Source organism: Scyliorhinus torazame, chromosome 10 (genome assembly GCF_047496885.1).
Source record: "Scyliorhinus torazame isolate Kashiwa2021f chromosome 10, sScyTor2.1, whole genome shotgun sequence".
Lineage (NCBI taxonomy): Eukaryota > Metazoa > Chordata > Chondrichthyes > Carcharhiniformes > Scyliorhinidae > Scyliorhinus > Scyliorhinus torazame.
Window position 1 is genome coordinate 213,837,308 of NC_092716.1, and position 24,723 is coordinate 213,862,030.

Consider the following 24,723-nt stretch of genomic DNA (forward strand, 5'->3'; position numbering starts at 1 on the left):
TAATTTATATTCGGTTACGCGCGAACTCGAACCCCCTGACCCCAACCCCCCCCGGCCATCAATGATTCACTTCCCCATAGCACCCAGAGCCCAGTGACAAGTAACATCACGCCATCATGGTGTGATAGGTTTATAACATGGTACTCCCTTTCATATATAATTCAATCCTTTTTAGCAGTGGCAATATTCTGCAGCATCCGCATGAGAAAATGGCGAAGGAGAGCCTACCGCTCTCGCACCCCGGTATACAGGATAATATCCCCTATTTTCGGTTTTCACCAGGCCCCCAACCTCTTGATCTACAATAAAGGACATTCGTCTTGCGTCATTTGTGAATAAAGAAACATGTCTCATTTGCAACTGAAAGATTGTACAACTCTGTGCTTGACCGCCAAGGCAGAGGAAAATGTGAATGCTGCTATTATTTTTGTATTGTTAGGAAGTTAGTATGATTGGATGTTTAAGTGAGTGTAGTTTATGGAAGATAGTGAGAGGTACCTTTTTTTTAATATGTTGTACTGCATGTCCCTGTTGTGACATAGCGCCACTTAGAATTGTCAGTTAAAACTTTTGTGCATAGTTATGGTCAGTGTAGAGGCCATGAAGAGTGCTCGCTGGGTCAGGGAGTGAAGACGACGCAGTTATGTGATCCTTCACGCTTCGCGTGAGGGATCACAAAGAGGGTTTGTAGCCACCTGGGTTGGCCACTTCCCGACTTTAAAATGGAGATCCGCTAAGAATGTAGGGAAATTCAGTCCAACGCAGGAAAAACAAGCAGGTGCAAAGTTTCCTGTATATCAGAACTTGCAGGGACCCAGACAGCACTGAAACTAACAACCATCTACAGATTTAATGAGCGATCCCCGGGAACAATTGGAAACAGTTACGGTAAACAAGGCCAAGCCAGACCCCTCGGCGCCAGCAGGAGCCAAGGCAAAGGAAGGCCAACGGACACTTAGGACCCGCCCAGCGATCAGGGAACAGCTCCAGTATAGGAGAAATCGATCCAAGTGATCAGAACTTAGTCCAATCACTTGGAACCAGGTACGGGGTCTGCCTAAAAGGGTGCGAAGGCCCTGGGGACTATAAAATAGAATCCCCAAGTTCAATTCGTCCTTCTTGCCAGGGTCTCTCAGCAGCTCGAAACAACCCTTGATCGTGACCTGCCTAGTAGCTGCACCAACCAAGTAAGTCTCCAGTCAACGCACGCTACGAGATAGGCGCTCCTAGCTACCAGTCTATACCAGCTTCGAAGCCTGCAGACTCAGAATCGAACGAAAGGCCATTTGTTCCCCTGATCTGGTGGGCCAGTTCCAAAGCTAAGTATGGGCCTTTTAGTGTTAGAGATAGTCTAGTAAGTAGAGTTTTATACATGAGTAGTGATTGACTGTGTATAATAAATGTGTTTTGATTTGAAACGTACTAACTGGTGTATTGAGTTATTGATCAGCACTTGAACTTGAACCTCATGGTGGTATCATAAAGATATCTGGCGACTTAAGATTATAGAAAAAGAGCAAATTAAGTAAAGACACAACGAGCAACATTTAAGAGCCAACCAAAAGTGAGCAACACTGTGCGCACCCCAGTCCAACGCCGGCATCTCCCCATCATGGCTACCTCAGAAAATCAACATTCACATTTCGATTGCAACCTTTGTCAGAGATTTTCCTCTTACGCTTCCAAATCACTGAAAATTCAGGACCACATTCTTCATATATCCTTCTGAGCATAATTACGTTTCCCATCATAGGAAATGAAAACCGTTTCCTACCTTTCAGACTGGGTTCAGGTTAAGCAGAAGTGCCGCACACTACACCAACACTTTTCCTCAACCAGAGCAGAACAGCACAGTTTAAAAGATTGTTCTAATACATATGCATTTCTTAATTCAGAGTAAGATGTCAAATATTCAGCCTACATCTCCAATTTATATTTTCAGTGATGGGTATCAGAGTTTCCTTCCCATTTTACTATTCTTTCCTCCTCTCTTTCCCATTACCCCCTTACCATTGAACACCCTCCCTCGCTCCAGCCCCTCTCCTTAAACAGCTACATTTTGCTAGCATATCGTTCCACAGGTATTTTACCACAATCGCTTCTCGGCCTTTTGGCTAAGATGAGAGTGAGATCAGGTATAATGCCTGGATCTGGTATGTCTCTCTGGTGGGAACCATGAATTGGATTCAATTTGAATTGTTTTTTGGAGCAGACAAGAAGCTGGATTAGGGATTTGCCCCTGTCCACACTCCGAGCTCTGGCTTTGTAACTCTGATAAAGTAATTTTTAAAAAGTATTTCATCCCAATGGCCATTATTCACGTACGGTAATAATGTAATTAGCCCTTGCCCACAAAGGACAATTCCTCAACTGGGGGAGATACTGATGTAGTGGTAATCCAGAGATCTAGTCTAATGTTCTGGGGTCAAGGGTTCACAGCAGCTGATGGAATTTGAATTAAATTAATAAATCTGGAATGTAAAGTAGTCTGGAGTAATGGTATCCATGAAACTATCATCAATTGTTATTAAAAACCCATGTGCTTCACACATGTCCTTTAGGGAAGGAAATCTACCACCCCTGCCAGCATTGGCCTACATGTGACTCCAGACCCACAGCAGTGTGATTGACTCTTAGTTGCCCTCAGTTCAAGGGCTGTCAGTAAATGCTGACCATGCCAGCAACATCCACATCCCATGAAAGAATACATTTGAAAAATAGGTTACCTATAACTTGAGGGTCATCACCCCACAAGTGTTGCACAAAGCGAGGAAGCAGGCCGCCTTGAATTAATGCAGCTGGTCTGGGGATTGAATCTGAACTGTTGGCATCATTCTGTATCACACTGGAGCCATCTGAGCTGACAAGCAAAGGACCTAAAGTTGGCTGCTGACATCGTACTGGATGTCACAGACAGAAATACCACCTTTGCATAATGCAATATGGAAACTAAACTTTTGAATAAAATCCAGCTGTCCAAATTTTCTGTTTTCCAATTCTCACTTGGTAAAATAAAATACCTGTTTAAAACAAAAACAGCTAGCGCTGGTAAACAACTCAAAGCAGCTTTGATATCAAATGTAAACATTACCCAACAACACCTGCTATGTTTCAGTTCAAGTAAAATACACCTGCCATAAATACAGGGCAGTATTGAATAGCAAGGGTGCAAATAATAAAAACAACTTGAATTTCACTCAAGTAGCTTTTAAAACCATTCCATTCACAATGATTTCTTTGCAATTTTCTGCCAACTATTAATTACTCTAAATGTAAATGCATTGGAAATGAAAGTGCTGGAAATGTAAAGCAGATTAGGTGACATCTGATACATAGGTGTTTCAGCTGACACCATTCATCAGAACTAGCCTTTTTCATATTTTTCCTCTTTCAAATACAAAATGATCTGTTGTGCCTTTCCAGAAATATGTGTTTAAATTTTAGAATAAACGTGCGCAAGCTTGGTTAAGCACCCTTATCTCTCCTAACAAAGTTGTGGATTCAAGCTTCAATCATTGAACACAATGCTTGCTGACTAAGAATGTTGAGATTGTTGAGATGTTAAATTGAAGGCCCGTCTGCTTGTGGATATAAAAAGTGCTCCTAGTATATTTCTGTTGAAGGAAAGCATGAATTTCTCTCCGTGACATCGACCTCACCCAACAAAAAATAAGCAAGTCAACTGGAAATCTACTTTAATTTTTTCACAGCATGTGTGTGTCACAGGCAAAGCCAGCATTTGTTGTCTACCACTACTTGCCCTCGAGAAGGTGCTGATGAGTCACCTTATTGAACTGCTGCAGTCCATCTGGTGTAGGTACTCCCACAATGCTGTTATGAAGTGAATTCCAGCTCACTTTAGATACCCAGGCATGCAGGTTGCTCGGGATTGGGGGGGGCTCCGTAGGTACAACTTTTCTAGTTTGGTGGGGAGGGTGAAAGCTGATCTGGCAAGGTGGGATGGCCTCCTTCTGTCACTGGTGGGTCGGGTACAGGCGGTTAAAATGAATGCGTTGCCGCGATTCCTGTTTGTTTTCCAAAGCCTGCCGATTTTCCTGCCAAAGGCGTTTGTTAGAGAGATTGAAGGGATGATTGCCTCATTCATATGGGGAGGGAAGGTGGCCAGAATTAGAAAGGTGCTACTACAGAAAGGAAGGCAGGCAGGGGGGTTGAGTCTTACGAACCTGATATATTATTACTAGGCGGCGAATGGGGAGAAGGTACGGAGCTGGGTCAGAGGGGTTGACTCTCAATGGGTCAGAACGGAGGAAAGTTTGTGTAGGGCATCAGGATTGAAGGCACTATCAACAGTTCCGCTCCCGGCGGCCATGGGGAGATGCTCAGGGAGTCCGGTAGTCATAGCTTTGTCAACAATTTGGAGGCAGTTTCGCCAGCACTTCGGGTTGGGGGCAGGGTCAAGGGAAATGCCTTTTCGGGGGAACCATAGATTTGAGCCAGGGAAGTGGGATAGAAATTTTCAGAACTAGGATGAGAAAGGAATTTGGACACTAAAAGATTTGTTTCTTAGGGGCCAGTTTGCAGGATTGAAGGAGCTGGGAGCGAAGTATGGGCTGGAGCAGGGGCAAATATTTAGATACATGCAGGTTCGAGACTTTGCCAGAAAGGAGATTCAGAGCATCCCAGTAGAGCCGGCTTCCACATTGCTGGAGGGGGTGCTGACGACAGGGGGACTGGAGAAGGGGGTAGTATTGGTGGTTTACGGGGCTATTTTGGAAGTGGAGAAGGCGCCGCTGGAAGGGATCAAGGCAAAGTGGGAGGAAGAGTTGGGAGAGGGTATGGAGGAGAGGTTCTGGTGTGATGTGCTCCCAAGGGTGAACGCCTCCACCTCGTGTGCGAGGTTGGGGCTGATACAGCTGAAAGTGGTGTATAGAGCACACCTTACAAGGGCGAGGATGTGCCGGCTCTTTGAGGGGATAGAAGGTGTGTGTGAGCGTTGCGGGGGGCCCCCGCAAACCACGTTCATATGTTTTGGTCCTGTCCAAAGCGGGAGGATTACTGGAAGGAGGTTTTAGGGTAATCTCTAAAGTGGTGCACGTGAAACTGGACCCGGGCCCTCGGGAGGCCATATTCGGGGTTGGAAACGAGTGCGGTGGCAGATGTTGTAGCCTTTGCCTCATTGATCGCCCAAAGGCGGATCCTGTTAGGGTGGAGATCAACCTCTCAACCCTGTCCCCTGGCATGGCGGGGGGACCTGCTGGAATTCTTGGCTCTTGAGAAGGTCAAATTTGAACTGAGGGGAAGGAAGGGGGGTTTGGCAATTCATGGGCGTTACTCATTATGCACTTTCGAGAATTAGATTACATCGAACATTAGGGAGGTTGGGGGTGGGTGGGGGGACTGTATGTGTTAATGGTGACTATGGGCTATTCCTGATTCTTTTTTGTCATTTGTTTATGTTAACATGCGGGCTAATGTTTGGGGGTTTGGTGGGAGGATGGGATTGTTGTTATGGGTATGGGGATTGACATTGCATTCGTTACTGATTATTGTTTATTGTTGGGTGTAAATTTGGGAGAAAATGTGAAAAAGGAGGAGAATAAAAATATTTTTTTTTAAAAAGGAAGTGAATTTTAGTTTTTGACCCAATGACAGAATCACATCGCTGTTCTTTCACTAAGTCAGGATGATGTGTAACTTGGAGGGGAACCTGCAAGCGGTGGTGTTCCTACACATCAGCTGCCCTTGCTCTTACAGGTGCGAGATATTGCAGGTATGGAAGGAAGGTGCTGTCAATGGTTCGTTGTTGGTCTGTATGCGCAAATTGGCTGCAACATTTATTTGGCGTTGTTTACCAATGACGGATTTTTTTTTAAAAGCATCCTTTTCATGTACAAAATCTGAATTTAATAACTATTAGCCATGAAGCAAATATTGGTTGTTATAACATGACACAAAGTTGGTGGAAGGTGAGCAGTGAGGAGGATGCAGAGATCTTTCAGTGTGATTTGGACAAGTTGACTGAGTGGGCAGATGAATGGTAGATGCAGTATAATTTGGATAAATGTGAGGTTATTCACTTTGGTAGCAAAAACAAGAAGGCAGACTATTATCTGAATGACCATAAATTAGGAGAGGGGATGTGCAACAAGATCTGGATGTCCTCATACACCAGTTGCCGAAGGTAAGCATACAGGTGCAGCAGGCAGTAAAGGTTGGCTTTCATAGCAAGAGGATTCGAGTACAGGAGCTTTGTTTAGGCTACACCTAGAATATTGTCTGCAATTTTGATCTTCTTATCGGTGGAAGGATGTTCTTGCTATAGAGGGAGTGCAGCGATTCCTGGGATGGCAGGATGGAGGAATGAAAAGAGATTGAGTCGGTTGGGACAGTATTCACTGGAGTTCAGAAGAATGAAGGGGTGACCTCATAGAAACCTATAAAACTCTAACAGGACTAGACAGAGTATATGCAAGAAGGATGTTCCTGATGGTGGTGTCCAGAACTAGGAGTCACAGTCTGAGGATGCGGGGTAGAACACTTAGGACAGAGATAAGGAGAAATGCCTTCATCCAGAGAGTAGTGAGCCTGTGGAATTCGTTACCACAGAAAGTAGTTGAGGCCAAATCATTGTATGTTTTCAAGAAGCAGTTAAATATAGCTCTTGGGCGAAGAGGGTCAAAGGATATGGAGGGAAGGTGGGATTAGGCCATTGAGTTGGATGATCAGTACCGATCATAATGAGTGGCAAAGAAGGGCTGAGTGGCCTCCTCCTATTTTCTATGTTTCTATAAAGAGGATTATATTGATGTAAATTTACACATTTGACCTTATCTGTCGAATTCCCTGCCCAGTAAAGTAGCTGAGGCTACCTCATTGGATGTGTTTCAGGCAAAGAAAGATAGATTTTTGAACAGTAAAGGAATTAAGGGTTATGGTGAGCAGGCAGGTAAGTGGAGCTGAGTCCACAAAAAGATCAGCCATGATCTTATTGAATGGCGGAGCAGGCATGAGGGGCCAGATGGTCTACTTCTGCTCCTAATTCTTATGTTCAAATGATTGTGGATTAAAAGCAAAAGAACTTGTGACATACAAAGATTACACTACATTCTCAGTGGATATGACTAAGGGAAGTGATTTACTATTGTTCAGATAGTCATTTTCATTGCAAAATGGACTTTCTATAAACGTTCAGGCAGTAAAATGCATTGCGCATGTTCAGACCAGAATGCACTGGATTTGCAATGGGTTGCTTTTCATTACAAATTGTATTGGTTCTGACATCTAACAATGATAATCCAACTATATTAGTGCTTTATGAAGAAAACAAATGCTGGAAATGTATGGCAAGTTAATCAAAGTTTAAAAGAGAAAAGGCAACGTTTTTGAGGTAACATTTGGACGAACTGTGCATTTCCATAATTTCCTATTCTTATTTCAGATCTATGGCAATTTATTTTAATTTCTGCAAAGCGTTATAATAAATACACGAGTTCTTAATTAATTTTTAATTCTGTTCAAACCTTGAACATAGTCCTATTGCTGTTACCTCCTCAAATCTTGTGTTATTTAATGTCACTTTAGGTATTCCCTTGAATGGTTTCATTTTATTCAAACTATAGATTATCATAGAATTTACAGTGCAGAAGGAGGCCATTCGGCCCATCGAGTCTGCACTGGCTCTTGGAAAGAGCACCCTATCCAAGGTCAACACCTCCACCCTATCACCATAACCCAGTAACCCCACCCAACACCAAGGGCAATTTTGGACACGAAGGGCAATTTATCATGGCCAATCCACCTAACCTGCACATCTTTGGACTGTGGGAGGAAACCGGAGCACCCGGAGGAAACCCACGCACACACGGGGAGGATGTGCAGACTCCGCACAGACAGTGACCCAAGCCGGAATCGAAGCTGGGACCCTGGAGCTATGAAGCAATTGTGCTATCCACAATGCTATCGTGCTGCCCGTAAACTATAATAGACAATTTAATTTCAGGACACATGCAAGCATCACAAGCCACAAAGGGAAGCTTGAATTGTTGATGGATGCAAGAGGTAAGTCTGCACTCACTTTCAATTGTGCCGCTATTTAACACAATGATACCAAAATACTGTGGGAATATTTTGTGTGACATTCTGAACTCATCCCATTAAACTGGACCCGTTTTTAACAATAGATCAGTAACTATGAGAAATGTTCGAAAAGAAGAATAAAGGGTTCTGGTGTTCGGGCGGGAAAGTGGAGCTGAGTCCACTAAAGATCAGCCATGATCTCATTGAATGGCGGAGCAGGCTCGAGGGGCCAGTTGGCCTCCACCTGCTCCTAGTTCTTATGTTCTTATACATCACTGAAAATGCTCCAAGTAGATAAAATCCAACTTCAGAAAGACAAAACTCATAGCTGTATTGTTGGCACCTTATAATAGTTCCAGTGATTTTGATAGACATGTTGTTTACATCCATAGTTATGCTTTATTGAAATTGAAATGACAGTCCTATTTTTTTTTTAATTGTGTATACATGGATGCAAACTCTCAACAATTACAACAGTTTTGTTTATTGTTTTTATTTCAGTTCCCCAATGGTTGAAGTCCAAGTAATGGTTGTTGATAGGCAAAGCTTATTTGGCAAAGTAAATATCAGATCTGCTCATTCAGAGTGAATAATAAATATTTATCAGCCATGCTTTCCTCCTGCACACACTGAAACTCAGCCCAAAATAATCCAAAAATTAAATACAAACTTACGTGATTTTGACTTGATCATCAAAGCACAATTAGTTTCATTTTCTTCCCTTGAACCCAATGCCAAACAGTGTCAATCAGGTACATCTTACGGATGAATTCCGCTGGTGTCCTGCGGGAAATGGTATGTATCTAACGATGAACCTAAATGAATAACAAAATATAAATCAGGTCACCACTGCAACAACATCATATCTAATTGCATTTCAATATGGTCTCCATTCATAGTATGACTCAGTTCAAAAATACTTGACATTTCTTGATATCCAGTACCTCAACAGTACAGAATTCCTTATTCACTCAGTCTTTCTTTCCTTCTGACAATCTAAAGGCTTTTCAATCTCCATTTTGTTATCACTCCATGAATAATTCTGAATTTAGTGTACCTTGTGCGCTACTCTTTCAATCTGACAGCATGCTGCATTCAGTTGCTTTGCTTCATCTAGTTTGTTAAAGCAAAATTGAGGAAAATAATTAGTGGTAGAAGTGTGAGCAGAGGTGTCATTAATGGGACTATCTAGGTTGGAAACCACGAGGATAATATGCAGGCCGGAAGTGAATGGCTTCCAAGCATTTAGTGGCATTCATGGTACGGCACGCAATTGTAATTCTTTTTGCAGTCATACACCTCGTCAACAAAATTGTGTTTCCAACTTGACTGAATACCCAAACAATGCATTGAGGGACAGCATTGTGTGTGAATATCCTGATTATAGCCTTTCTGCATAGGTATGATAGAACACATTTGTGTGACAGTTGGTTTGTATTAAGTGGAAACTAATTCTAGAATTAGACGGTTTTGTTAGTTTTTGTCTGGCAAAACTGTGTTTTATGCACATGCCAGCTGGTCAATGACACTGTGCCCATTGATGAATTTTAAAATATGGGATTGTAATGCAGCTGGTTAATAACTGATTCCTTACTCAGATCACCTCAATTGAGTGCACGCTATCATTAACTGTAATCTGTTTGCATGCGTTGCACCGGTTTAAGTGAGGAGTCAAAAGGAGTACACAAACTTTAGCTGTCAGACTGCTTCCGCTGCCAACACAGTAATAATAGATATGGTACTATTCTTCCACTGAATGTGTTCTGTCCTCCTGCTGAGATAGACACTTGAGAAAAGGTCCAAAAGACTCAGATAAGCCGGAAACCTGTAAGTTTTAAAGAGCAAGTAAAATAAATTGATTTTAGAATTAAACTAATGATTTGGAGTTATTGTATCAAGAAAGCAATCATTTAATTTTCAATTAAATAGTGCCATTGTGTTGATATATATATATATAAATAAAAGCACAGCAAACATTGGCATTATTCTTTCTGGAAGCTAAAAAAATAGTTGGAAAAATAACTATCTGCAGATCTAAACGAGAAGAAAATATCTTACCTGGAGCAGCATTCACAAAAATGCTTTGCTTTTTAGAAATATATTTTATCCTTTTGTGTTGTATTTTTTGTTTTCATTCTTCTTTTGGGAACAAAATGCTTCTAAATTGAACGTTAAACATAGAACTCCCTCTACTCTGCCATGCCAAATACAGATTAGCACCTTTTAATGCATTAGAGTGATCTTTCTCATTCACCAGGTTGTGCTCAGGTCCTGAAAGACCACAACCCGATGGCACGGAGCCACAGTGGTTATCACCACTGCCTCACAGGACCAGGGTTCAATTCCGACCTTGAGTGGCTGTGTGGAGTTTGCACTTTCTCCCAGTGTCTGCGTGAGTTTCCTCCGGGTTCTCTGGTTTCCTCCCACAGTCCAAAAATGTACAGATTGCTAAATTGCCCCTTCGTTTCCAAAAGGTTAATTGGGGTTACTGGGTTTCGGGGACAGAGCAGAGGCATGGACCAGGATAGGTTGCTCTTTCAGAGAGTCAGTGCAGACCACGATGGGCCAACTGGCCTCCTTCTGGACTGTAGGGATTCTATGATTCTATGAACCCTAACAACTAAATTAATCTGCCCAAACTCTTTTTATAAATGATCTCTACTGCAACTAAGAAGAGACCTTCTCTATTTATCTACCCTGACTTGTCTCAAAATCAGGTCCCAATAATAAACAAGCAATGCAGTTACAAAATGCATCACCCTGTCCCGAAAAGCCAATTTCTATATATGTGGTATTATTTTTGCAATGTCCCTGTGAATTACATAGGTAATTGCACACTGAATATTGACAATGCAAAACTGAACGTTGTAATGCAAATACAAGTTTCTGCTGACAATCTTCATTCACAAACAACCCAAAATAGTAAATTTATAATGGAAAGTAGTTAATTGTTGATCATCGTAATTGTAACAAAGGTGACACCCAATTGGCCCATGCTGTCTGTACTATTGCTAGATTTACAACAGTTATCTGCTCGAATAACATTTGCTGCTTCACTGCCAAAGTCAATAGTTATCCTCAAGTTCAAAAAGGCAAACAAAAAGGATGATTTAAGGCTAGGTAAGAAAGGATTTTGACTCAGCAGCGCAAGAAGTGGACTCAGCTGGTGAAGATACAAAATTACAAGGGGCAGAAAACGCTGGTGGGAGTTTGTGTGCTTCAACAAAAACAATGCAATAATCATGGGATACTTTAATCTTTAAATAAATTGGAATTAAATGAACAAAAGTATCTTGGAACATCAACTAATGGAGAGCATGCAAGACCAACCAGAGAACAAGTGATCTTGTTTATATAATGAGACAGAATTAATTAGTAATCTCAGAGTAAGAGATATTCTGAAAAGAGTGATCATAATATGATAGAATTTCATGTGGAGTTTGAATGGGATGTACACATTCAAAACTGGACTATCAAGCCTAAATAAAGGCACTTACATAGGCATGAGGAGTAAGTTGGCCTAAGTAGTTTGGGAAATAAGATTGAAACATAGAACAGTAGATAAGCAACAGCAACCATTTAAAGAAATGATTCATAATCCTCAGTGAATATATATTCCATTCAGCAATAAAAACTCCATGGGAAAAGTGATCCGCCCATAGCTAAGTAAAGAGGTCAAGAATAGGATTAGACAAAGTGAAATTTAGAAGAATGAGAGGTGATCTAATCGAAACAAAAACAATTCTGAGGGGGCTTGGCAGAGCAGCTGTTGAGAGCCTATTTCTCCTGGCTGAAGAGTCGACAACTAGCAAGTATAATTTCAGGATGAGGGGTTGGCCATTTAAAATGGAGATGGTTTCAAACTTCTTCACTCAGAGGGTTTGGAATTCTGTACCCAAGTGAGCTGTGGTTCCACAATTATTGAGTATATTCAAGGCAGAGATTGATAATTGTTAGGACTCAAAATGAATCAACGGATACGGAGCGTGAGTGGGAGAGTGGAGTTGAGTTTAAGGATCAGCCATGATCTTATTAAAATGGTGTGGCTTCTTTTCTGAGAGTTCTTTTTGAGATTTTCTCAAGGGTTACTTTCTGATTTTCATGGGCTCCTTGAAGGTTAAGTCTCCCCCATAAGATATTAAAGAAATGAGACACTCAGTACAAGATAAGCAGCCAAGAATCCAACAACAATTAAATAGTCTTCCTTCATTCAGACACCTTCCCCCATCAACCCTCCTCCAGTGTCTGACAGCAAAGCAATTTGAGGCCTAGGTGTCGGTGTTATCTGGATTAACTGGATTCCCAACATTTTTTACACATCAAAACTTAAAACAAAATACATCCAAAACAGCCAAAGACAAACAGGCACTTCTATAGCAGAATCAAGTAAAGAAAGAAATCTACGGGTTTAAAAAAATAAACTGGATATATCCCACATCTAATTTTGTTCCTCCACCACATCGCACTACTTTAAACTTTATTCACAAAATAATTTATGAGACAAATGTCATGTGAGAGTATCTTTAAGAAATGGGTGTTTAAGAAATGTACCTTTAAGAAATGGAGCTGCTCATGTTATTGGAGTGATGTCAGAGTGTGGGTGGAGCTGAGCTCTACTTCTGCTTTTTAGTTTCAGTTTGAGAAAAACTTGGGTGTGTTTTTCAGTGAGCTGCATCTGAAGTTTAAACAAAGAGCTGTACGGTTGATCTCTGCCATCCAAAGACCATCTATGGATTATTTGGTGAACGCAGAATTGTAAACGGTCTCAGCATTGAATGTAAACCTAATGTGCTCCTGTTTGAAGGTTTGTTAAGTCTTTTGGATGTTAAAAGGACAGCTTACAGGGTTACTTAGTGTTGTAGTCTTTGGGGTTGTATTTGAATTAATGGTTGCTTAGATGTTCACTGTTTGTTTAAAAAAGGTTAACTTGCATTCATAGAATAAACATTGATTTGCTTTAAAAAAAATACTTGTCCTTTTCTGCTGTACCACACCTGTAGAGTGGGCTGTGTGCTCCCCATACCACAAACTATTAAAAGTTGTGGGTCAGGTGAACTCCATGATACACTTTGGGGTTCTCTAAACCCTGGCCCAAAACACAAATATAAAAGAAGATAGCTTTTGAAAAGTATTTAACTTTCTTCTTTGGTTATTGTTATTCCAAGATTGGTTTGTAAACGTGTAAGCCAGGCTCAAGAGGATGGTTTTAGAAGGGGTAAAAAAATGGGAAATCAGACAACTTATTTTATTTTATTCAATTTTGTAGAACTGTGAAAGTGCGCAATGTCACCTGCTGCCCACACATTTGCTCACCTGCCCTAATAGACCGACAAACCCCATCTCTCTCCTTCCCAAAAAGATCGCCTTCTCCCCACAATCTCTCTCTCTCTCACAGAGTTGCTTTACCTACACTAGATCTGCTGTCACCTTAGCTTCCTTCTCTCCTCCTAATCCATTGATGGCAGTGTCAAGATCCGAACTCGCTTCCCATCTTTTGCTTTTATATTAAATAGGAAGGTTCTTGTAACAGGAAGAGGATTGGAAGGTGAGAAGGGGACTGGTTATTTGTAACGAATTTTAAAAAGACTTACCACAGTGCATCACCACCTTCTAAAGAAACTGACTGTTTCAACAACCACTTGTGACAATACCTTCCATAATTTAAAGCATTTTACAATAATCATTGCATACATATATTAGCCAGAAATAACAACTAAACAGTTAAGAAACCGTACCAAGTGAAGGTGAAGAAAATAGGTACTTAAACTTCCAATAACAACTAAAGACCTATGAAAATACCAATCACCAATGGCAGATAAATTTGCCAATAAGCAAAAGAAGTCAAACCAACTGATTTAACAATGCAATATTTTCAAAACCATTCAGCTGACATTCTTTTCTAGTAACTGAAATTTTAATATTCAAATTAATATCTGTAACGTATTAGGTTATAAAAGCTATATATTTCACAATGTAATTAAGCTTACCTACGTATTTGAGTGGCTTGGTTAATGTTTTTTCCCTCTGAAGACACATTAGGCTCTCAAAAGTCTGGATCTCAAGTTGATACTGATTATTTCCGTCATGCTTTTTGGATTTCCATAGACTTTTCCAAGTCATTTCAAAATAACCTACAAAATTATGTTTTCTGGCAGTTTTGCATAGACAAATGTTGTAATTTTGGCTCAAAACACAGGAGATATCAACCATAGATTTTGCATGTGCATGAGTGTTATGTATTGCAAACCAATGCATCTCTGTGTAGTGTGTCACATGATTAAGTGGTGACATCATCAGACGCACTTGGGAGATTTTCTCTCTCTTTCACCTTGGACGGTGAGCAGGTAACACCTCCCTAATAAAGTTTAACCAGCTGGTTAATTATCTACAGTGTGACAACCTTTTCATCCTTTGTTTCTACTGTAAAGAAGAACAGAACCCAAAAAAATACGAGAATGAGAAAGCTTTGCAGAAAAGCTCAAAACTAACTTGCAAAATATGGAATAAGAAGGTGGTATCAGTAAACGTAACCTTGAATCAATCAGATATGCTTTTCTTTGAGAAGGTGACTGAACAGGTAGATGAGGGTAGAGCAGTTGATGTGGTGTATATGGATTTCAGCAAAGCATTTGATAAGGTTCCCCACGGTAGGCTATTGCAGAAAATACGGAAGCTGGGGATTGAGGGTGATTTAGAGATGTGGATCAGAAATTGGCGAGCTGAAAGAAGACAGAGGGTGGTGGTTGATGGGAAATGTTCAGAATGGAGTTCAGTCACAAGTGGAGTACCACAAGGATCTGTTCTGGGGCCGTTGCTGTTTGTCATTTTTATCAATGACCTAGAGGAAGGCGCAGAAGGGTGGGTGAGTAAATTTGCAGACGATACTAAAGTCGGTGGTGTTGTCGATAGTGTGGAAGGATGTAGCAGGTTACAGAGGGATATAGATAAGCTGCAGAGCTGGGCTGAGAGGTGGCAAATGGAGTTTAATGTAGAGAAGTGTGAGGTGATTCACTTTGGAAGGAATAACAGGAATGTGGAATATTTGGCTAATGGTAAAGTTCTTGAAAGTGTGGATGAGCAGAGGGATCTAGGTGTCCATGTACATAGATCCCTGAAAGTTGTCACCCAGGTTGATAGGGTTGTGAAGAAGGCCTATGGAGTGTTGGCCTTTATTGGTAGAGGGATTGAGTTCCGGAGTCAGGAGGTCATGTTGCAGCTGTACAAAACTCTGGTACGGCCGCATTTGGAGTATTGCGTACAGTTCTGGTCACCGCATTATAGGAAGGACGTGGAGGCTTTGGAGCGGGTGCAGAGGATATTTACCAGGGTGTTGCCTGGTATGGAGGGAAAATCTTATGAGGAAAGGCTGATGGACTTGAGGTTGTTTTCGTTGGAGAGAAGAAGGTTAAGAGGAGACTTAATAGAGGCATACAAAATGATCAGGGGGTTAGATAGGGTGGACAGTGAGAGCCTTCTCCCGCGGATGGAAATGGCTGGCACGAGGGGACATAGCTTTAAACTGAGGGGTAATAGATATAGGACAGAGGTCAGAGGTAGGTTCTTTACGCAAAGAGTGGTGAGGCCGTGGAATGCCCTAACTGCAACAGTAGTGAACTCGCCAACACTGAGGGCATTTAAACGTTTATTGGATAAACATATGGATGATAATGGCATAGTGTAGGTTAGATGGCTTTTGTTTCGGTGCAACATTGTGGGCCGAAGGGCCTGTACTGCGCTGTATCGTTCTATGTTCTATGTTCCGAAGGTATCCTCAGTCCACTTTCAATTTCCATTTATATGCTGCCCTTCAACAACATCAGGCTTCACATATGCTTGAAGATATTCTGCGCCAAGCCACCATCACCACTTCTCACGACCCAACCAGTGTCATGGCTTTTGTTTTGGTGCAACATCGAGGGCCGAAGGGCCTGTACTGCGCTGTATTGTTCTATGTTCTATGTTCTAGATATGCGTGGAATCCAAAATGGTTCACTAACGTGCTTATGGGGAAAAAAGCTTGTTGGATCCATAGTTGACTCCAGCCCCACATCAACATGGTTGACTCTTAACTGCCCTCAGAAATGGCCCAGCAAGCCAGCCAGTCACATCAAAACTGCTACAGAAAGCAGAATAAAATTGGATGAATCACTTGGCTGTGCCATAAGCATTGAATTGGATGACATGAAAATAAGGTTGGGCAAGTAAATTCTGCAACATGCCCCTCGCTGACATCTAAGAATCGATGCCAAAATTGGCCCACAGACTAGTGATACTCAGAATTATGCTGCTCAGCCAAAGTCCAGATGCCTCCATCACCATCTCTGGCATATATCTCACTGGTGGGAAAACCCACCAGAGGCCAGTGCAATGTGGTAGAGTTCTCAACATTGACTCCATTAAGTCTCAGTGTTTTAGGTAATTTTGAATGAGAGCTAAATTGGTGGCTCAAAGATTGACATAGGAGAAGTGGGTTTTGACAGCCTTCAGGACCCTGGTCCCAGCATGTTTCAAGGGGTAAATCGTATAACAAGGGTTCTAGAGAGAGCTTTAAACTAGGGATTTTAAAAGAGTGTGAGAAGGGTTCACATCAGATGTAGAAAGCTGATGAGGAAAGATAAGGCAATAGTGCAGGTTAATAATGAGAGTAATGGTAACCAGCTGATGACAGGAAGGTAGAAATCATACATATATAAGAATGCACCAACAAATCGGGTTAGAGAAAAAATGATAAAAACACAAAATTAAAAGTTCTTTATCTGAATGTATATGGTGAATTGATAGTAACAAATAGAAATAAATGGGTTTAATATGAAAGCCATTACAGAAACGTGGTTGCAAAATGACTAATGGGAACAAAATATTCAAGGGTAATTGAAATTTCAGAAAGATAGGAAGAAAGGATAAGGATGTGGGGTACCAAAGAGAAAATGCTGGAAAATCTCAGAGAAAGTGGGAAATATTTATACTGTGGAGTGAGAATGAAAGATGAGTTATAGCCACAGAAACCCAGGGAAACAGGTGCTAATAGCCACAGAAACCAAGGGGAAAGAGTGCTAATGGCAGTCCCCAGAGAGAAAGTCCCCAGGTGTGAAAGGCCAAACTGCAGAGAAACTAACAGCAGAGGGTAACACTTTCTCTGTCTTTAGCTTTGACAAAGGTTCATCTGGACTCGAAACGTTAGCTCTTTTCTCTCCCTACAGATGCTGCCAGACCTGCTGAGATGTTCCAGCATTTTCTCTTTGGTTTCAGATTCCAGCATCCGCAGTAATTTGCTTTTATTAAGGATGTGGGGTAGTTGTATTAATAAAGGATGAGGTGGGTACAGTAGCGAGAAATAATCTTGTCTCAGAAGACCAAAGATGTAGAATCAGTTTGAATGGAGCTAAGAAATAACGAGGGAAAGAAGTCACCACTAGGAATAGTTCAGAGCTACACTGCTAGGACAGAGTATACATCAAGAAATAATTGGGCTTGCAATAATGGTACTGGAATAATCATGGGCAATTTTAATCTTCATATGAATTGGACAAATCAAATTTGTAAAGGAAACCTTGAAGATGAGTCACAGAATGTATTCAGGCCAGTTTCTTATAACAATACATTCTGGAACCAACCATGGTACAGGCTATTTTAGACCTGGCAATGTGTAATGAGATGGGACTAATTAATGATCTTGGTGCAAAGAATTCTCTTGGCAAGAGTGATCAATTCAGTTTGAGAGTGAGAAACTGTGATGGTAAATGAGCAATGGAAGGCATTTATGGAATGGGCTGTGTGACAGTTTGTACTGCTATCCTACAAAAGGTGCTACAGTGTTCCAGAAGGGTAAAACATTCTCACAACTAACTCCTGCATCATAATGTTCACTGCAACAGCTATGCCATAAGTAAAATGTAAGTGTCGCCAAAGTCCCAGAGGACCAAAGGCTGCTGTCCCCTGAGAGAGAGTTGATTGGTGGTGATTCAACCTGGGGATCACCACACCTCAGGTGAGGGGCAAGTTTGAGAAGGCGGGCCCTTTATGAATAACGTCAGTCGGTACAGGGGTCAAGTGCAAGGCAGATCCATTTCTTGCCCACAGACTCAGTTTTATGCCTCCACAAAGGATTTTCTCTGATATTTATTTCCTCTTATCCTTTAGCAACAGTCAGTATCAGGCAGAAATTGTAGAACTCCTGCCCCCTTATCCATAAAGTGCTTTACCCCTTGAAATTTCACCGTAAGCACATAGACGTAGCTCATGCCCATCAGGGAGCCACCAAGTATTCAATTACAATATGCGGGTACTATATCTAGCTATTCAAAAAATAATTTGCGTTCCTGATTTTGCTACCCAAGTAGATAACCACCCATTTATCCACATTATACTGCATCAAAAGCCTTCTGAAAGTCCAAATAAACCACATCGACTGGCTCCACCTTGTCAACTCTACCAGTTACATCTTGGAAAAATTGGGGTGGCACTGCTTCCTCACGGCTCCAGGGACATGCGGCCCTTGAGTAACTGTCTGTGTGGTGTTTGTATTTTCTCCCCGTGTCTGCGCGGGTTTCCTCTGGGTGCTCCGGTTTCCTCCCACAGTCCAAAGATGAGGTGAGGTGAATTGGCGATTCTAAATTGTCCCTTGGTGTCCAACGGTTAGGTGGGGTATGGGGGTTACAGTGAAAGGGTGGCGGAGTGGGCCTAGGTAGGGTGCTCTTTCAGAGGGTCAGTGTAAACTCGATGGACCGAATGGCCACCTTCTGCACTGGTGTGAATTTATGATTCTATGATTAACACCCCTAGACTTCCCTCCCAGTGTAGTCAGGTTTGGAAAGGCCCATCCTCATGCTCTCCTTCCTAAGACCAGTCCAGTTCTCCGAAACCCCTTACTATTTTATACCGAAATCCCATTATTCCCTTCAAAAGTAAAGTGCATCAGGCCCATTCCAAATGCTCCTGGTTTACAGGTCAATAACTCTGGCAACACCAGGTGGCAAACCACGCTTTTAAGAAACCTCTCCTACACCACACCATTAGCAAACAGCTGCCATTCAATATTTCTATTATACTTAAACTATACTTCTTTATAGGTGTCAGCCTTGAGCCAATGATAACACTCTCACTGATGGTCTAATAAGCTGATGGTCTAGGACAGTACTGAGGCATTGTTGCACTACTGGATCATAGAATCATAGAAATTACAGTGCTGAAGGAGCCATTTGGCCCATTGAGTCATCCTACCCAAGCCCACACCTCCATCCTATCCCCGTAACTCAGTAACCCCACTTAACCTTTTTGGACACTAAGGCAATTTAGCATGGCCAATCCACCTAACGTGCACATCTTTGGACTGTGGGAGGAAACCGGAGGAAACGCACGCACACACGGGGAGAACGTGCAGACCTCCACACAGACAGTGACCCAAGCCAGGAATCGAACCTGGGACCCTGGAGCTGTGAAGCAGCTGTGCTCACCACTGTGCTACCGTGCTATCATTTTGGAGAAGACATTAAACCTGCCCTCTGAGGAGTTCATCAGCACTTCGGCACTATTCAAGGAGCAACAGGATAATTTTCCAATGTCTTGGCCAGCATTTACCCCTCAACCAAATCATTATAAGAAGATTGCCTTGTCATTGCTAACTGTTATTATCTGTGAAACTTGTGAGAACATGTTCTGCACTGCAAAACAATTTGGAATATCCAGAGATCATGAAAGGTGCTGTTAAGGTGCAAATTATTCATTTATTTGCTTGCTGAGTATCTTGATTTGAGTTCTTCCAGCACCCATCAGGTAGGCGCTGCTTAAATCAGTCCCATTGTTGCTACACCTACCTCCTATCGCTTTTTACTCATCGCTGTGCACCGACCAGCAGGGATCAACCATGCCAACCTAACACTAGCAAAATAGTAATAATTTGATAATAATCTTTATTTGTGTCACAAGTAAGCTTACATTAACAATGCAATTAAGTTACTGTGAAAATCCCCTAGACGCCACACTGTGGCGCCTGTTCGGGTGCACTGAGCGAGAATTCAGTATGTCCAATTCACCTAACAAGCACTTTCAGGACTTGTGGAATGAAACCAGAGCACCCAGAGGAAACCCACACGACACGAGGAGAATATACAGACTCCACAGAGACAGTGACCCAAGCCAGGAATCAAACCCAAGTCCCTGGCTCTGGAAAACATGGTTTTAAACAATTTTAAGCTAGTTCCAAAGAATCAAAATAACTTTTATCAATATGTGATGAAGAATGACTTGGGGAAGGCCATCTCAAGTTAGGCATCAGTATCCATTTGTAATGGGAAAGAAATAAACAACAAGATAGGAAGTACAGTGGCAACGGAAGGCATTTTAAACAATACAACTTGTCGAAGTCAATGTCATTGAAATACAATTGTCTTTCATCCTCTCACCCTAATGACATACCCATCCTGATGCCTGTACTCTTTAAATCTTCCTGCACCTTTATTCACCATTCTGATCAGCCATTTCCATTCCTCAGTCCAATACCATTACCAATGCTATCCTGGCTGGGGAAACCTTATTCCTGTGATTTTGTGAGCCCCTATTCCTCTGAATCTTCCTCTCAATATTTGGATAGACAGCAACTAATCTGCCCTTTCCTGGCATTCAAGCCCAAAAATATCACAAACACTTTTACAGTGTCAGCTATGGCTCAGTTGGCAGCACTCTCGCCTCTGAGTCAGTGAATTCAAGTCTCACTCCACAGAATTGAGCAGTAATATCTCAACTGATGCTCCAGTGTGTTGCACTGTTGGAAGTTCCATCTTGCAGAAGAGGCATTAAACCAGGGTCAGCCTGCCAGCCAGGTGCCGTGGGATCTCTTATGTCCTTATTTTCAAGAAGTGCAGGGCAATTGACCCTATTATTCGGGTCAATATTCAATACTTCAATCGATTAAAACAGATTATCTGGGCATTATCACAATGCTGTTTATAGGCCCTTGCTGTTTCCAAATTGGGTGTTACATTTCCCACATTACAAGTGACTACATTTCAAACTGCAAAGAGCTTTAGGAGAACCTGAGGTTATAAAAGGCACAAGTTATTTTTTTGCAATTAAAAATGCAACTTAGGGACTTCCGGGTGCGGCGATGACCAGCTGAGTCGCACGTTTCGGCAGCTCCCGGTGAAACGGACTTTTGGGCTCTTGATAGGAGCCTCAACGGCAATTTTGACGGCTAAAAACACTGGGCGGTAAACCAGAAGGGAATCCCCCCTGGATACGGATGGAAAAAGGAGGAGAAAGTGGCCGGATTGCAGTGGATCCTTTAGAACAGCGGCAAGGAAGGCAAGCAAAAACCAAGATGGCGTCGGAAGGTGGCAGTTTAACATGGGGCCCTGAACAACAAGAGTTCTTGAAATGCTGTGTGGAAGAGATCAAAAAGGAAATGAAGAAAGAGCTGTTGGCCCCGATACTACAGGCGATCGAAGGGCTAAAGGAGGAACAAAAGACCCAGGAGCGGGAGCTTCGGGTCGTGAAGGCAAAGGCAGCCGAGAATGAGGACGACATACAGGGCCTGGTGGTGAAGACGGAGACGCATGAGGCACATCAGAAACAATGTGTGGAAAGGTTGGAGGCACTGGAGAACAACGCAAGGAGGAACAACCTGAGGATTCTTGGTCTTCCTGAAGGTGCGGAGGGAGCGGACGTCGGGGCATATGTGAGCACGATGCTGCACTCGTTAATGGGAGCGGAGGCCCCGGTGGGTCCGTTGGAGGTGGAGGGAGCATACCGAGTGATGGCGTGAGGACCGAGAGCAGGAGAAATTCCCAGAGCCATAGTGGTGAGATTCCTCCGTTTTAAGGATAGAGAAATGGTCCTTAGATGGGCAAAGAAAACTCGGAGCAGTAAATGGGAGAACGCGGTGATCCGCGTTTATCAAGACTGGAGTGCGGAGGTGGCGAGAAGGAGGGCGAGCTTTAATCGGGCCAAGGCGGTGCTTCATAAAAAGAAGATAAAATTTGGAATGCTGCAACCGGCAAGACTGTGGGTCACATATCGAGGGAGGCACCACTACTTTGAGACGGCGGATGAAGCGTGGACTTTTATTGTGGAAGAAAAACTGGAATGAGCGGGTTATTAAAAAGAACATTTGAACAAAGTGGTGGGGCGAATGTGGGGGGCGAAGAGGGGGGTTAAAAAGGGGGGAAAGAGGAGTTTTATGTACTAATCCTGCGATGTGGTAACTTTTCTCTCTTCCACAGGTGGTGATGGGGGGAGGAGGGGAGGTGGAGGAGGGGAGGTGGAGGAGATGGGGCGTTGGCCATTGGGGGCGGGGCCAAGGGAGAAGCACGGGCTTGGTTCCCGCGCTATGATAATCATGGCGGGAATAGAGAAGCAGGAAGGAGGGGGCATCGCACGGTGCGAGCCGAGGTCACGGGGGAAAGCCGAGGTCGGCCAGAGTTTGCTGACTTCTGGGAGCAACATGGGGGGAGTAATTACGCTGGCGGGGGATCTAGCGGGAGGGGTGGGAGGGGGGAATTACTGGGTTGCTGCTGCTGGGGAGAGGGGGAGCTGGTATGGGAGGGGATGGGCGGGGGGGCACCGCCTGGGGGAGATACAGCTGCGTGGGAACCCAGTGAGGAGCTGGAAAAAGGGGATGGCTAATCGACAAGGGGGGGGGGGGGGGGGGGAGGGGGGGGGGGGGGGTAGGAAGCCTGGCTGATCACGTGGAACGTGAGAGGGCTGAACGGGCCGATAAAGAGGGCACGGGCACTCGCACACCTTAAGAAACTTAAGGCAGATGTGGTTATGTTACAGGAAATGCACCTGAAACTGATAGACCAGGTTAGGCTACGCAAAGGATGGGTGGGGCAGGTGTTCCATTCGGGGCTAGATGCGAAAAACAGGGGGGTGGCTATATTAGTGGGGAAGCGGGTAATGTTCGAGGCAAAGACTATATTGGCGGATAACGGGGGCAGATACGTGATGGTGAGTGGCAAACTACAGGGGGAGACGGTGGTTTTGGTAAACGTATATTATCCGAACTGGGATGATGCTAATTTTATGAGGCGGATGCTAGGACGCATTCCGGACCTAGAGATGGGAAAGCTGATAATGGGGGGAGATTTTAATACGGTGTTGGAACCAGGGCTGGATAGGTCGAAGTCCAGGACTGGAAGGAGGCCGGCAGCAGCCAAGGTACTTAAAGATTTTATGGAGCAGATGGGAGGTGTAGACCCGTGGAGATTTAGCAGACCTAGGAGTAAGGAGTTCTCGTTTTTCTCCTATGTCCATAAAGTCTACTCGCGAATAGACTTTTGTGTGCTGGGAAGGGCGTTGATCCCGAAGGTGAGGGGAACGGAGTATACGGCTAAAGCCATTTCGGATCACGCTCCACACTGGGTAGACTTGGAGATAGGGGAGGAAACAGGAGGGCGCCCACCCTGGAGAATGGACATGGGACTAATGGCAGATGAGGGGGTGTGTCTAAGGGTGAGGGGGTGCATTGAAAAGTACTTGGAACTCAATGATAATGGGGAGGTCCAGGTGGGAGTGGTCTGGGAGGCGCTGAAGGCGGTGGTTAGAGGGGAGCTGATATCAATAAGGGCACATAAAGGGAAGCAGGAGAGTAAGGAACGGGAGCGGTTGCTGCAAGAACTTTTGAGGGTGGACAGACAATATGCGGAAGCACCGGAGGAGGGACTGTACAGGGAAAGGCAAAGGCTACATGTAGAATTTGACTTGCTGACTACGGGCACTGCAGAGGCACAATGGAGGAAGGCACAGGGTGTACAGTACGAATATGGGGAGAAGGCGAGTAGGTTGCTGGCACACCAATTGAGGAAAAGGGGAGCAGCGAGGGAAATAGGGGGAGTGAGGGATGAGGAAGGAGAGATGGAGCGGGGAGCAGAGAGAGTGAATGGAGTGTTCAAGACATTTTATAAAAAATTATATGAAGCTCAACCCCCGGATGGGAGGGAGAGAATGATGGGCTTCTTGGATCGGCTGGAATTTCCCAAGGTGGAAGAGCAGGAAAGGGTGGGACTGGGAGCACAGATCGAGGTAGAAGAAGTGGTGAAAGGAATTAGGAGCATGCAGGCGGGAAAGGCCCCGGGACCGGATGGATTCCCAGTCGAATTCTATAGAAAATATGTGGACTTGCTCGCCCCGGTATTGACGAGGACCTTTAATGAGGCAAAGGAAAGGGGACAACTGCCCCCGACTATGTCTGAAGCAACGATATCGCTTCTCTTAAAGAAGGAAAAGGACCCGCTACAATGCGGGTCCTATAGACCCATTTCCCTCCTAAATGTAGATGCCAAGATCCTGGCCAAGGTAATGGCAATGAGAATAGAGGAATGTGTCCCGGGGGTGGTCCACGAGGACCAAACTGGGTTTGTGAAGGGGAGACAGCTGAACACGAATATACGGAGGCTGTTAGGGGTAATGATGATGGCCCCACCAGAGGGGGAAACGGAGATAGTAGTGGCGATGGATGCCGAGAAAGCATTTGATAGAGTGGAGTGGGATTATTTGTGGGAGGTGTTGAGGAAGACCCCGAGAGTGAGGAAGGGATTCTTACAGCGTAGCAGGGATAGGGGGGGGCTGGCACTACCGAGCCTAAGTGAGTATTATTGGGCCGCTAATATTTCGATGGTGAGTAAGTGGATGGGAGAGGAGGAGGGAGCGGCGTGGAAGAGATTAGAGAGGGCGTCCTGTAGGGGGACTAGC

The 24,723-nt window shown here is 43.5% G+C and overlaps 1 protein-coding gene across 1 annotated transcript in view; it reads right to left on the reverse strand.

The window, feature by feature from the left end:
• The window catches only part of dagla (diacylglycerol lipase, alpha), a 533,527-nt gene that overhangs the window by 339,598 nt on the left and 169,206 nt on the right, over positions 1-24,723 (reverse strand). Inside the window, exon 4 of the mRNA XM_072517705.1 lies at positions 8,712-8,852. The gene's annotated coding sequence lies outside the window, so the exon portion shown is untranslated. The remainder of the gene's footprint in view (positions 1-8,711; positions 8,853-24,723) is intronic.